Source organism: Coenobita brevimanus, chromosome 77 (assembly GCF_032717465.1).
Source record: "Coenobita brevimanus isolate Jiangsu-jjx chromosome 77, ASM3271746v2, whole genome shotgun sequence".
Lineage (NCBI taxonomy): Eukaryota > Metazoa > Arthropoda > Malacostraca > Decapoda > Coenobitidae > Coenobita > Coenobita brevimanus.
In genome coordinates, this window is record NC_137030.1 from 23037952 (window position 1) to 23053794 (window position 15843).

The window sequence follows — 15843 nt, forward strand, 5'->3', positions numbered from 1 at the left end:
TTCCTTTCTCTTACAACTCGCACACTATTTCTCTGTTTCTCTGCCACACTTTCTCCTTTAACAACTTTCCTTTGCGCTGTCGCTTGTTTTTTTCTACTTTTTTCTCATACCCTCCACACCAGGCGTGTTTCTGTGTCTCATTTTCTCTCTTTCACTTATGTCTCTCTGTCACTTTCTCTTCATCATTCATTTTTCCTCATTATCGACATGTTTCTCCGTTTCCTATTCCCTTGTACACTATTTTTTTTCTTTAAAATTATGTTTCTCTGTCTCCTTTCGTGACTTGTACTTTCCTTTCTCATTCATTATCGCCATATTTCTTTTCCACCATTCTGTCTTTCACATTTTTTCTTCTCTTTAAGGTTATGGTCCTATCTCCTCTTCCCTTTTACTTCCTCCTCTCTCTTCGTTATCATTTACTCTCTCTCTTTCTCTCTCTCTCTCTCTCTCTCTCTCTCTCTCTCTCTCTCTCTCCGTCCTCGTCATTTCTCCCTGCAAGCGTCTATTATATTTCTCCCCGTGTGATTTGTTCTCGCTAATGCCTTTATTCTGTGTTTCCCCTTACGTCCTCCCGCTCATTTACCCTTGTCTATAACCTGTCCCTTTTATTTATTTTCTTCCAAAATCACAGTTTCTTTGTCTATTTTCGTTTCAGTACGATGACGTCCTTTTGTAGCGGGAACTTCACTAGTAGGGGCCCGGTCAGTCATTTACACCCTAACAATTTTCACACACAGGGTGCTTCACCCAATTAAGCCTCAGTGATGCTTCAGTTTAACGTACCCCATATTATCCTGCATCTGTCTAAGAGTTCTGTTCTTATTCGGTTTCTCCTACGACCTTAAGACTTTTTTCAACTTATGGGGTTACTTTTTGTACTAGGGTTATAAGAACACACACACACTGTTACATAGCCTATGATTTCATCATCCTTTGTGTAATTTTAACGCACAGTTGCTGCATGTTTGATCACGAGCGTGTTCTGCCTCAGTCCCCCCCTTCTACCGTTATAGTAGAGTAAGTCGTTCTCTCTGTTATACTTTGCGGGATTTTCAGCTCTCTGTCCCCATGGCTTCATTTGCGCGTCCCTCTTACAAGTTGTATCAAGCTCTGCCAGCCCCTATATAATGAGCTCAGTCTCTGCATCATTGCCACTTAGATCTGCTCCTCATTTTGTTCACATCTCTGTCCTCCCCTGTACAGATATTATTATTGTGAGTGCTCAAGAAATCTCCAAACATCTAGCAGCTGTGTGTAATTTGAGTATAATTGTTGCATTTTGTTCGTGTACTGTATATCATAAGTTTAATTTGTAGGCCTAGTGAAGTTTGTAATTTATGTAGGGTTCTTTCTCAGTCATTTTTGATAATAGTTTGTATCTGTAATAATTTATCTGGCATTCACTGAGTATTATCTGGTATCTCATTTTATCAGGGCTGACTTAGATAAATTTACTCTTGCTAATTTCGTGTTAATAGAGGCTATTGCAGTTAACCATATATTTAACTTATTTATTTGCCATTACATTATCCTTATGAGTCCTGAATGTTTTGTTGTTAGTTTGAGCATTAAACTTTAACTTATAATTTTACCTAACTCTTTTGTTTTGAACCTGGAACTTTACGGGACAGTGGTGACTCTTCGTGTTCTCACTTAAAGTGTACGTTATCTTTCTCTGTTCCGTAACATAAATTTGGCGACCTCATATCAGGATATTCAGGATATTATCATAAGGATATTGTTTGATATTTTGTGACTGTGATATATTCATGATGGCTACTATTTCTACACTTGATGAAGCCAAAGATTTTTTGTCAAATGTGCAAACAGTGTTGGATATAGAAAACAGAACAAAGAATGAACTTAAGATTGTTGCTCAACAATTGGGATTTGTTGTTCGCTCTCATCAGTCTAAAGATCAAATTGTTGCCATGATTAATGAAAGCTTGTTTAATGTAACTCCTCCAAATGAGCAAACGCAGATTGAATTAGCTAAGTTACAGCTAGCCCTGCAGGAGGCCCGTGCTAGGGAGGTTGAGGCACAAGTTGAAATTGCTAGGATTCAGGCAGACCATGAGTATCGCATGAAACAAGGTGGAACTGGATCATCTAGCTCTGATGATTTTGATGTGGCTAAAAATGTTAAACTTGTCCCTCCTTTTAATGAATCTGATTTAACAAAGTATTTTCAGTTGTTTGAGAGGGTAGCTACAGGTTTTAATTGGCCTAAGGAGTATTGGCCAGTACTCCTTCAAACTGTTCTCACCGGTAAAGCTCAAGTAACTTATGCATCTTTGCCTCAGGATCAGTCTAATAATTATGATGTAGTTAAGAGCTTGAGTCTTAAGGCCTATGAGCTTGTTCCTGAAGCTTATAGAGTAAAATTTAGGACAACTTACAAGCAAGATAAGCAATCCCATGTTGAGTATGCAAAAATCAAAGAAGATCTATTAGAGCAGTGGTTAAATTCTAGGAATGTGGATTCTGATTTTTGTAAATTTAAGCAGATGATTTTGCTGGAGGACTTCAAGAGGTGTGTTAATAAGGATGTAAGCCTATATCTTGATGAGAGAAGAATAGATAATTTGTCTGATGCTGCAGTTTTAGCTGATGAGTATGTTCTCACTCACAAGAGATATTCTAGAGAAAAAGGGAAAGCTGAGAGTCAGTACGTTGCCTCTACTCAGAGTACAGGTAACAGGAAAGAGAATAAAGATGATGTTTCTCAGGAAGTAAATACCAGCTTCACCTCTAGATTTCAGAAAAGTAAATGTACTTATTGTAGTAAGCTTGGTCATACTACGGAGAGATGTTTCAGGAGACAGCGTGATGTGAACAAAAAGGAGTCTTTAAATATTCAGTCAATTGGTCTAGTGTCCACTCTTGAGAGTTCCCAGAATTCTTTAACTGATTTAACTGAACCTGCTTTGAGGGGTAAATTAAATTCTCATGATGGAGCTCCTCTTTTGAGCAGTAACGTGGGTGACACTCTCAAGAGTTCATGTGCTAATTTCCTGTCTGATGGTTTTGTCAGTCCTCTGGACAGTAATGACAGGAAATCAGTTCAAATATATCGTGATACAGGTGCTTGCCAATCCCTTATGCTGACCAGTGTTCTAGGCTCTAATGTTAATTCCTCTGATGAAACTGTAATCTTATAAAAAAGTGTAGGGAATAATTACTTCTCTGTCCCTCTGTGCAGAGTGAATTTAGAGTCTGGTTTTGTTAATGGTTCCGTTATGGTTGGGTTGGTTGAGACACTCCCAATGTCAGGTGTAACTTTCTTACTTGGAAATGATATTGGTGGAAGTCAAGTGTGTCCAGCTCCTCAGTTGTCTAGTGAGCCAGTGGCTGCGTCCCAGGATTGTGATGTCCCTGATGTGTTCCCTGCATGTGCTGTCACTAGGGCTAAGTCTAAAGTTACTGGTGACTTAGAGGATAATGATGATGATGATGTTATCCTAGCTGACACTTTTCTTGCTAATTTGGACCACTCACCAGATGAGGCAGTACCCCGTAGTGTTGATAATTTGTCTCGTCAAGAGTTGGTTGAGTTGCAGGTTGCTGACCCTGAGTTGAAAGGTCTAGCTAACTCTGCTTGCAGTGAGGAAGAGTCAGCTGGTGCTTCTACTTGTTATTATGTAAAGTCAGGAGTACTTATGAGGAAGTGGAGACCCCCAACAGCATCAGCCGACTGTGAATGGGAGGTTGTACATCAAGTTGTCATCCCTCGTGTTTGTAGGCAGGATATCATTAGAGTGGCTCATGATTCCAGTTTGGCAGGACACCTTGGAGTGAGGAAGACTGTGGCACGCATTTTGAAACACTTCTACTGGCCAGGTATCTTCAGGGATGTTTCCTGGTATTGTAAGTCTTGTCACACCTGTCAAGTTGTGGGGAAGTGTAATCAGACCGAAAAGGTTGCACCTCTAGTTCCCATTCCTCCTTTTGAGGCGCCTTTCACCCGTGTGTTGGTGGATATTGTGGGCCCTCTTCCTAAGACTTCTTCAGGATTTTCTTATGTGTTGACCCTGATTGATATGGCTACTCGTTATCCTGAAGCCATTCCACTTAGAAACATCTCAGCAAAGAACGTAGTTAAGGAAATGCTAGGGTTCTTCACAAAGTTTGGTCTGCCCAAGGAGGTACAGTCAGACCGGGGAAGTAATTTCATGTCAAATGTTTTCAAGCAGTCTCTGAAAGAGTTGGGCATCACCCAGATCACGTCTTCAGCTTACCATCCCCAGACCCAAGGAGCGTTGGAGAGATATCATCAAACACTCAAATCGATGCTCAAGAAATACTGTTTGGAACATCAGAAAGACTGGGATAAAGGTCTTCCATTCGTTGTGTTTGCTGCAAGAGAATCTCCAAATGAATCACTGGGCTTCTCACCTTTTGAACTACTGTTTGGCCATGAAGTAAGAGGACCCCTTAAGTTACTCAAGGAATGCTGGCTGTCGGAGGAAGACGACGTCAACCTGCTGGAGAATGTGATGAAGTTCAAAGAACGGCTGTCCACTGCTTTACAGCTGGCGAGAGAGAATTTAGGAGCTGCTCAGGAGAAGATGAAGACTTGGTATGATAAGAAGTCCAGGTCACGCCACTTTCAGCCAGGAGATCAGGTTTTGATTCTTCTACCAGTTCATGGGCAACCTCTTCAAGCCAAGTTTAGTGGCCCTTATTTCGTGGAGAAGAAACTCAGTGATGTCAGCTATGTCATCGCCACACCAGATCGTAGAAAGAGCAAGCAACTATGTCACATCAACATGCTAATGTTATATCACAGGCAGGACGAAAATAATCCAGTCTGCACTGTAGCTGTTCCACCCGAGTCTGCAAGTGAAGCTCTCCCATGCAGTATGAACCTGAGTGATAGTTTGGGGAAGAATCCTGATATCATGAATGATCTCCAGACTAAGCTTTCTCATCTACCTCCCGAGGAAAGGCTGGAGTTTTCGGCATTACTGCAGGAGTACCCGCAAGTGTTCCGTGCCACTCCAGGAAGAACTACTGTGTTGATGCATGATGTCGAGGTTGGAGACGCAAAGCCAATTAAACTGCACTCCTTACCGTGTGAACCCAGTGAAAGTTCCTCTCATCCAGAAGGAGCTTGGCTACCTGTTGGACCACAAGATGATTGAGCCCTGTCAGAGCGAGTGGAGTTCTCCTGTCACTCTAGTCCCTAAGCCAGGTGGGTCGCAGAGGCTTTGCATCGACTACAGACGTGTTAATCAGATAACCAAAACAGACACTTACCCTCTCCCTCGTGTGGAAGATTGCATAGACAAGATCGGAAAGGCTAGGTACATAAGTAAGTTTGATTTGTTAAAGGGATACTGGCAAGTACCTATGACTGAACGTGCTAGGGAGATCTCATTTTTTGTAACATTAGGAAAGACCTTTGCATGGTCTGTAATGCCATATACAGATTGTTTTAGAGTAATAAGAAATTTCCTTTGTAAATTTCTTTTTTCTTTGTGGGGAGGTGTTACATAGCCTATGATTTCATCATCCTTTGTGTAATTTTAACGCACAGTTGCTGCATGTTTGATCACGAGCGTGTTCTGCCTCAGTCCCCCCCTTCTACCGTTATAGTAGAGTAAGTCGTTCTCTCTGTTATACTTTGCGGGATTTTCAGCTCTCTGTCCCCATGGCTTCATATGCGCGTCCCTCTTACAAGTTGTATCAAGCTCTGCCAGCCCCTATATAATGAGCTCAGTCTCTGCATCATTGCCACTTAGATCTGCTCCTCATTTTGTTCACATCTCTGTCCTCCCCTGTACAGATATTATTATTGTGAGTGCTCAAGAAATCTCCAAACATCTAGCAGCTGTGTGTAATTTGAGTATAATTGTTGCATTTTGTTCGTGTACTGTATATCATAAGTTTAATTTGTAGGCCTAGTGAAGTTTGTAATTTATGTAGGGTTCTTTCTCAGTCATTTTTGATAATAGTTTGTATCTGTAATAATTTATCTGGCATTCACTGAGTATTATCTGGTATCTCATTTTATCAGGGCTGACTTAGATAAATTTACTCTTGCTAATTTCGTGTTAATAGAGGCTATTGCAGTTAACCATATATTTAACCTGTTTATTTGCCATTACATTATAGTCCTGAATGTTTTGTTGTTAGTTTGAGCATTAAACTTTAACTTGTAATTTTACCTAACTCTTTTGTTTTGAACCTGGAACTTTACGGGACAGTGGTGACTCTTCGTGTTCTCACTTAAAGTGTACGTTATCTTTCTCTGTTCCGTAACAACACACACACACACACACACACACACACACACACACACACACACACAATTACTGATGCTTCAGCCTGAGTATGTCATGTTTTATTTTAATGTCATTCGGTCATTTCGTCGAGCTTTGAATGATGTTTTTGGTTTGGAAGAGTTAAGTATCGCCTCCATTCACTGCTTCACTAAGAGAGAGGTCTTACGATATTTGATAAAAACCGTCTGGCAATAGGAAGCATAAAATGTGAAAAAGACTTCATTGTAATTAGGAGGTTAATCCACGCAATGAAATGAAGTCTTTTTAATTAAGTTTTGCTACGACCAGACGGGAGATCCAGCATAACGACGGCGCTTAAAGAACCTAGTAACTTCTTACATATAATAACATTTTATTCTCCTCTCGCAACGATGACGGGTTTTCACTCAGCTCATGGGAACCTCTTGTACTGATTGAGCTAGAACCATTACGGTATGCCTTCAAAACCCTTGCAACTTGAGATGGTACTGTTGATCCTGCAACTGATATTTCCAAACGATTTTATTCAGCTCAGGAGAGAGGCCTTTCGAACTGCAAACGTTAGATGTTACCTTAATAAACCCGTTCAGTTCAAGAGGTTTATACCTAAGATGAAAAAAAAGAAAAAACAGTAGTCTACAGGTAGCAAGAAGGAAGTAAACTAAGACGTCATCAGACTGAACGGTCACTGCCTCCCAGATTTTCGTTTTATTGCTCTCTTGTTATTAGTTATCCATACCTCTTTTCCTTTACAATCTCTGGCTTCTATGACTCATTTTTAGTTAAATAAAATCGTCTGGTTTTAACTGGAATACGATACTTGAATCGTCACAATCATGGATCTTATTGGTGACTTAAAAATACTGTTCTTGTAACTCATTTAGCTGAACACCATCGTCTGGCGTTTGCTGCAATACACTTCTCAAGTTGCTTCAACCAAGAAAAGTTAATTATAATAGTATTAGCATCTTCAGCCTCCAGTAACTCACTTTCATCCAAATAAAATCGTCTGGCGGCAGCTAAAATAACAAGTAGCTTATAGACAGTGGTGGGACCAAATGGGGTTTCGTTAATTTAAGCACTGTACAAGCCTTCTTTAACTAGATAGGCATTGCGTGCCAAAATCCTTAGGAAGCTACATCGATGCACCACCTGAGGATGAGACAGACAGACTGGATCGTTGCTTGAGATGTTCAGGATAATACCTATCTATCTATCTATATATATATATATATATATATATATATATATATATATATATATATATATATATATATATATATATAATACACCAAATATCCAGAACAAGAAAGTGTTAAATATATCTTTCACCTTCGTTTGTCTTTGTCGGTTTTTGTCCTCTTTTTTCCAATGCCTAACTTGAAATAACTTTATTCTGACTCATTCTCCTTCCCACTCACCCATTCCCTAATTCACTCTCTCTCTCTCTCTCTCTCTCTCTCTCTCTCTCTCTCTCTCACTTCCAGTCTCTTGTCTTCTCTATCCTTCTCACACTTTATCTTTTTTCTTATCATTCCTCTCTTCTCAACTCTTTGTGCTTTCTCTCCTCTCCATTCTCATTATCCCTCAAACTATCATTATCCCACCCCCATCCATCTCTCTCCAGTTCCTCTTTCCCACTCCTCCTGTTTCGTCATAATTCTCCCCTCTCTCTTCCCTCCTTTCCACTCCCCTTTTCACCATCATTACTCCAATCTCTCTCCCCTCATTTTCCTCCCCCTTTCCCCCCTCTCACCTCCACCCCTCTTCCCCTTGTCCTATCGGTCGTGGAAAGCAAGGTGGTAAGCAGTAAAGTCAGTGATGTTGGTCGTACTCTCTCTCTCTCTCTCTCTCTCTCTCTCTCTCTCTCTCTCTTGGTCTGCCTGGCAATAAAGTGTTGCCGGTCGTAGTGATCTCACACAGTACAGTTCTTCCTCTGTGCCACATCCTGTCTCTGTCTCATCCTGCTTCTCCCTGCCTCATCATTCGTCTCTGCCTCATCCTGCTTTTCTTTGTTTTACTCTACCCCTCTCTTCCTCTTCCTGCCTGTCTCATTCTACCTCTCTCGCCTCAACCTGTCTCTTCCTGTCTTATTCTCTTATCCTGCTTAAGCCTGTGCTGCCTTGTCCTTCACCGCTCATTCTGTTAAACTGCAGTGCTTCACTGTAGTCGCGGCGCGCGACTCTGAGGTTGTCATTATCGTGCCCTGGCAACCAACCCGTCAATTGTGCGTCCGATTTCCTCTACATGATACTCTTGTGACTGGTGTATATGTCCGTGTATAATAATATTCGTGTATAATAATATGATTCGTGAAAAACATGATACGAAATCGGACGCACTGTTAAAAAGTAAGATGCCAGGGTACGAACATGACAACCTCAGAGTCGTGCACCACGACTATAGCCAATCTTGCTCCATCCCTATCATAAACCTAGCACACACACACACACACACACACACACACACACACACACACCACAACCTAGCCGTAATCTTGTTGCCTCACTGACTACCCATTCTCACTTTTCTCATTGTCTTTCTCAAACTCAGCACAGACCACAACCTTCCCTCTGCTTTTGCTTCACGTTGCCTCACCATTGCTAACTCTGCCTCACTCTGCATCACTTTGCCTCACTCTTCCTTTCTCGGCTTACCTCAGACCTGATACACGCAATGCAGCCTTCTCCCTCTTTTCATTATTTTACTTGTCACCCTGCCTCATTCTGCCTTGTTCATCCCTACTCTCTCACTCTGCCTCACGCTACCTTACCCGTCCTTACTTCCACACCCTGCCTCACTCTGTCTCGCCCTGCCTTACTCTCTCACTTACTCTCTCACCTTCCCCACTTTGTGTCACCTTGTCTCACTCTTACCCTGCCTCACTTTTCTGTGTTCTCTCATTCTGCCTCACCATACCTTACCCTCACATTTTGTCTCATTGTACTTGACTCTCATTCTGCCTCACTGTGTCTTGTTTTCTCATTTTGCCTCACTATGTCTTACTCTCTTACCTTCCTTCACTTAGCTTTACTCCTACCCAGCCTCACTGCCTCAACTTCCCTTACTCTATCACCTTGTCTCACTCTGCATTCCTGCCTTGCTCTCTCACCCTTTCTCACTCGGCTTAATCTGGTTAACCCTAATGAAGAGGACGCGAGGATGAGGGGGTTGTAAAGGAAACTGCGGCATTAATAGCGAGGGCAATGTGGCTAAAAGAATTGTGCAGTGTGTAGTGCGAGTGCAAATGAGGTATGTAGATAAATGTGTGTGTGTGTGTGTGTGTGTGTGTGTGTGTGTGTGCGTGCGTGCGTGCGTGTGTGTGTGCGCGCGCGCGCGTGTGTGGAGGGGTCTGTTTTTGCTTATATTAGTTCACGTTACCAGTGTAATAAAATTTCTTGTGTATTAATCTCCTATCACAACAAAGTATTCAAGACAGCAGGATGGTAATATTATGCCTAGTTAAAGCAAATACCTAACGCGAACAATGTATACACCACGCAATTTTATTTAACATGAAAGAGACATGTTGTACTGTAAAGGTCAATATTTAATCTCTTCGGCCCGAAGACATCATTTCAACATAATTTTCACTGTTATTGTGCGATTTTATTCAGTTTAGGAGTAACTGAGTATGTATCTATTCCCTCCAGTTCGAAAATTCCCTTCTAAGCTGCATTAAGTCCCCTGGTGCCAGGAAGACAAATATAAAATGGACCATGGCTGTGAATGGGTCAAGTTTCTTTCTGTTCATTGGCCGACAAAAACAACAGCTTTATCCAGACGATTATATTCAAGTTGGACTTTTCGAATAGGAGGGGGTTAGCTACAGCCTTCATTAACGCTCCTTCATCAAACATGAATCCCCCTAACCTACATCAAATCGGCTAGAGATGGCAGGATTTTACCACTAACAACGTGATCAGATTCAAGGGGTGAATATTCCTACCATCAGCTCTGATTTAAACAGAAAAAAAAAGGAGGGGGGGAGAGGGAGGGATGACGCAGTACCGACATCACGAGGCGGCTCAACTACCACGGTAAACAAATGTCCCTCTGATTCTTCCCTATCCTCCGAAAAGAGGATGGTTGACTAAAAAACGGTCTACTTTTACGCACCAAGGTTATAATTCCAGTTCTAGCTATTCACTGGCAGACAGGGGTAACAACTTTGGCTGGTACAGCATCCTCCCAACACTTACTAAGATTTAGCCCTAACTTGGCACATGAGATAAACTTAACCATCTTGTTGTTGGCTCAAGTGAGCGTGTAAACATGGAGGGTCGGACTAGGACTTTGTCAAGTAAATATTGGATGTTCTCACGAGTTATGTATTGTGTGTCTTTGGAGATTTCGTAACGCCTGTTCCTTAGCGATGTATCTTACACATTGTCCTTCAGATTCCTCTTGTGTGTTTTTTAATACAAAGTAAGTCTGTAGTAATATAGAGATAGACAGATAGACAAGTAGACTGATAGATGATAGATCAATCAATCAATCATTTCCTGTGGCACCCTCGGGGATGCATAGGGCCTCGATGAACTCACACCACCACATCCTATCTTGTGCTAACTCCTCAAGATCTCCCCAACACTCATCTCCAGCTTCCCGTCTCATTGTCCTCACCCACGTCTCTTTTGGCCTTCCTCTACCTCTCCTACCAAGTGCCACCCACCCTGGTGTACCTCGTACTATTTCCTGTCTCCTATACACATGTCCTAGCCACTTCCATCGTGAGAACCTAACATATTCATCGACCGGCTGCACTCCCGTTATTTCTCTAATTCTACTATTTGGTATCCTTTCCCACCACTTAACTCCTAATATTCTTCTAAGTGCTTTGTTTTCAAACACCAAGAATTTATTTTCCATAGTCACTGTGCTGTACCAAGACTCGTGTCCATAAATTAAAATACTCCTAACCATTACCTTATAAAGTTTGATTTTTGTATGCACAGAAAAATTGTTATTATTCCAAATATTTTTAAGCATTCCCATTGCCTGATTAGCCTTCTTTAACCTTTCCTCGAATTCAAAGTTCAAAGAACCATCCTTGGCTAAATAAGTACCTAAATATTTAAACCTATCAACTTGCTTTACAACCATACCTCCAATTACACATTCCTGCGCATTTTCCATATTCATATTGATTATTTCAGTTTTTCCACAATTAATAACCAAATCCACCTTGCGACCTTCACTCACCAAACAGTCCAACACTCTCTGCATCTCTTCTGGCCCATCACAAATCAAAACTATATCATCTGCATAATCTAAATCCAAAAGTTTCCTGTTCTCTCCCCAAAGTATACCTGCACCGGTTTCTGTTCCAACGCGTTTCATAATGTAATCAATGACCAATATAAATAGTAAAGGCGATAGAACACCACCTTGAAATACTCCGGACTTGACTTCAAACGAATCACTCAGACAACCATCAACCATAACTTTACAAAATGTGTCCTCATGCATGTTCATAATGACCCTCACAAACTCCTTTGGTATTCCATAATGTCTCATGATCTTCCCCATAGTCTCTCTCGAAACACTATCAAAAGCCTTTTCAAAATCAACAAAACAAAGACTTAACGGTACTCTCATTTCATTAACTTGCTGCATCAAATGCCTAACTATAAAGATCTGATCATTGCAACCACGTCCCTTTCTAAAACCAGCCTGTTCATCCCTCAGAATACCCTCAACCACCGGCTCCAACCTATTTAACAACACTCTACTGAAAACTTTCAAAGCTATCGGTGACAAAGAGATTCCCCTCCAATTACCACATTCACTCAGGTCTCCCTTCTTCGGAACTTTAACAATTACACCATTCTTCCAAACTGATGGTAGTAACCCCGTCACCCATAGATAGATATAGATATAGATATATTTAGAATGACAGCATAAAAAGAGAACATCAAAAAAGGCATAAGTTGCTGAGAAAACTGCATCACTTTGTCTACCATGTCATTTAAACCCATACCTCGGTTAAAGAAGCTCCGAAGCACCTCTTCCGTAGTAGTTTATTTCCACATAAATTTGTCGCATAACGACCCAAAAGAGCAGTCTCTCCATCCTGAATACCAGACTCCAAACAGATTATCAGCAGAACACATTGCTACTGACCATGAAGTACGATGGGAAGAATACAAAGCCAGAGTGTAGTTTTATTGTCATCGAGCTACGTCAAATTAAAATACAAGAATGGTGCCTCTTCTCTAGCGTTAATTTGTATTCGCATTAAAATAAACGGGACTTTTTTCTTATCCTTTGTCGTGCTCAGAAACGTGACACCTCATCACAGTACATCCACACAGGGAAGGAAGACTGCCTGGAAGAAACATGTCCATGTATTCCGCTGACACATGAATTAAATGCTTATTCGCCAACAGCCCCTACTAATTACAACTACTAGTATAACATAGCGTCCTGCTGTATATTAAGCTGAGTTGCACACCTGAAGGTGGAAAGTTAAAATGCCTTGCCCTCCGGCGATCTACTACTCTACCCAACCATCCCTAAGTTCCGATACCATGGTGACTCACCAAGTATGCTGGTGCGTACACACACACACACACACACACACACACACACAAGTAATAGTACGGAAGATTGCATTTTTATACCGTCTGAAAATAGCAATATAAAATAACAGTTCACAAAATTAATACACAAATAGTATTAACCTCTTCAATCCAGTCACTCTTATCTATTTTATTCTTACTTCCCCAGGGAATTATATCCAGGTTTGGAGAGACTTTTCGAGCATAGGAGGTTAGATGTAGGCTTTGTTTACTCAGCCACTACAGAAGGTGTATCCAAAAGTTTTTAAAAAAGTAATCGCAGGTTTGAAGAATTAAATCACTCAATGACGTCACGGCACTGAGGTAACTCATGTGCCCCGTACAAGAAAAAGCAATAAGGAAACGCGCTAGGCGCCTCCAAAGCTCACGAAAACAGGACCAAGAGAAGACAGTCGGTGAGTTGCGTGGGAACAGTTTCTGTATAATGAAGTGAGCCTGCGCATGAAAGAAGACCCTAAACTTGCTGGAAGGGAAGGACATGAGGGCAGGGCAGACGGTCACATGGAGCCAGGGTGAAGGCCTGGAGTGTCGAGATGAACGTGGTGTACAGTGGGGGACAAAAGTTCGCCAAGTATTTCGTCTCTTCTATTTCTCACTTTCCTCTGGCGAGATGGAGGCGGTGAACAATCGGGAGCAAAAGGTCGCTTAATATTTACCACTTCTACTTCTCCCTTCCCTGTGCTAATTAAAGTTCCTAAGCCCAGAGGCTTGATATATTTCTGTTCTCATAGACGATCCTCTTTGACATGATGCTTCAGGGAAAGAAGTGACAGATTTGCCGTATCATAAGCCTGGCGTCGATGCGCCAGTGAGGAGAGTGACAAACAGGCCCTAAGTGTGAAGTAAACGCAGTGGAATAGGTATGATACGTCTGAACAGAAAGTGGTGGACGTGCCCTTTGTGTGAAGTAAATGGAGTGTAACAGATATGAACTGTCAGTGAAGAAGGTGACGGACAGTTCCTAAGTATGAAGTAGACGCAGTGGAATATATGTATGATGCGTCTGCAATGAAAGTGACGGACGTGCCCTGTAGTGGAATAGGCAGGATGCGTCCGGGATGAAGGTGACGGACATGCTCTACAATAAGAGTGAAGTCGACGCAGTGGGATTGCAGCCGAAGTTTTGCCCACGACTGTAGGACTCCCCATGCCCTATCCTCCCTTCCTTGAACTTTTTTAACCTCGCGTCTTGGCTCCCAGCTCAGGCAAGGCCGCCCGCCAATCAAAACTTGAGACTAAATCTGACCCGAATGTTATCATCCAATCACAGGACGGGAAATAACTCGGTGGGTAAGAGTCTCCTAACGAATCAAAACTTGGCTGACAACTGGCATGGTGTTTTCCCGGTCAAAAGTTGGGGGAAGTCGCGTTATCTTTCTTGATGCATCCACGTTCGCTACAGGTCGCAAAGAGGATACACGAGGTCTCTCTCTCTCTTTCTCTCTCTCCATTTACATAATTCCTCTTTATCTCCTCCTAATCCACTTCTCCACCTAAGTAACTTCACATCCCGCCCCTCGTCTTCCTTTCTTCATCCTTTCTCTATTAGCAGATTTTTTATCTCTTCCTGTTTTGTCTGTAAAACGTGCGTAAGAGAGAGGAGGAAGGATAATGAAGAGAAAGGAGTGACTAGGGATAGAAGGAAATTGAGAAAAAGAAAAGATAAGAGTAAGGAGAGAGAGAATAGGTCTGAAAGATGATGCGAAGGGGGAGAAGGAAGAATAGAGAGAAAATAGGGATAAAGAAGAGAGGCGGAGAGGAAGTAGTGGGAGAATATGGGAGAGAAAAAAGACAATGAAACAGGAGAATGAGGTTCGGAGAAACGACATGGAAAGGGCTCAAGGAGAGAGAGAGAGAGAGAGAGAGAGAGAGAGATTGTTATTGTTGTGCTATCCCAGGCAGTCTGATCGTGCAGACCCAATCGGTAGAGAGTTGGCTTGTAGTCCTAACGGACCCGGGTTCAAATCCCGCTGGAGCAGGGAACAGTTTACGGATTTGAATTTCATAAAAGCAGACTTTACTGATCTACCAGAAGACCCGCCGACATGTCGTAAAAATACCCCCGCTAATACCAATACACCAGTCCCGTATGAGACAGCCCTAGCATGTATTCAGTATGGGCGGTGGGTGTTAGCGCCGAAGTGGTGACATGTGGAGGTGTGCGGTACGTAGGAGGACTACTGGACCTTGAAAGCAGGTTGTGAAGCCTATGCCCAGAGTCGGTCACATAAAAAAAAAAAAAAAAAAAAAAAGCAACAGCCCGTGCAGAGCCGTCCCCTGCCGTGAACCGATGTTCCCATGTGGAAACAGTGCTATGCCATAGCGAGGCCAGGGATTAGTGTGGAAGTTTAGTTCCTGGGTGGACAAGGCATTTGCGTCTCTCCACCCAGTTAACAGGGCACCACAGTAGGTTCCATGTCAATCCGTTATTTAGCTGTGTGATCACCACCCAGCTTTGTAAATGGTTCCCTGAGTTGCGGGAGACCACTTTGCTTGTCACCGAGCGAATAGCCACCTGAAGTGGCAAGAGGAGTAATATTTAGTGACAGGAAGGATAGAAGAAACAGGAAGAGAGGAGGACAGACACAGAAAAAGCATGACAGATATGAAGGAAGAAGTAGGCAGTGCTCCATCAGATGAGTGGATGAAGGGTGCCCCCACCTACCGCAAGAGTGTTACATATGTACAGAGATTTAATGTCATTTGAGGTGATCCGACCATATTTCTACAAAAATAATTTACCAATAACAAAGATGTAAGGATATCGATAGAGTGATAGATAGAGAACTGGCTGGTTTGAGTGGGTTATGGTTACGTATATGGGTGCTCACACACAGGTGAGAGTGAATGGAGATTTGAGTGATGAGTTTTCCGTGAATGTTTCTGTGCATCAGGGGTCAGTCTTGAGCCCTTTGTTGTTTTAGTGGTGCTTGAAGCCCTGTCACGTGACTTCAGAAGTATACTGCTGTGGGAGATATTGTATGCCTATGATT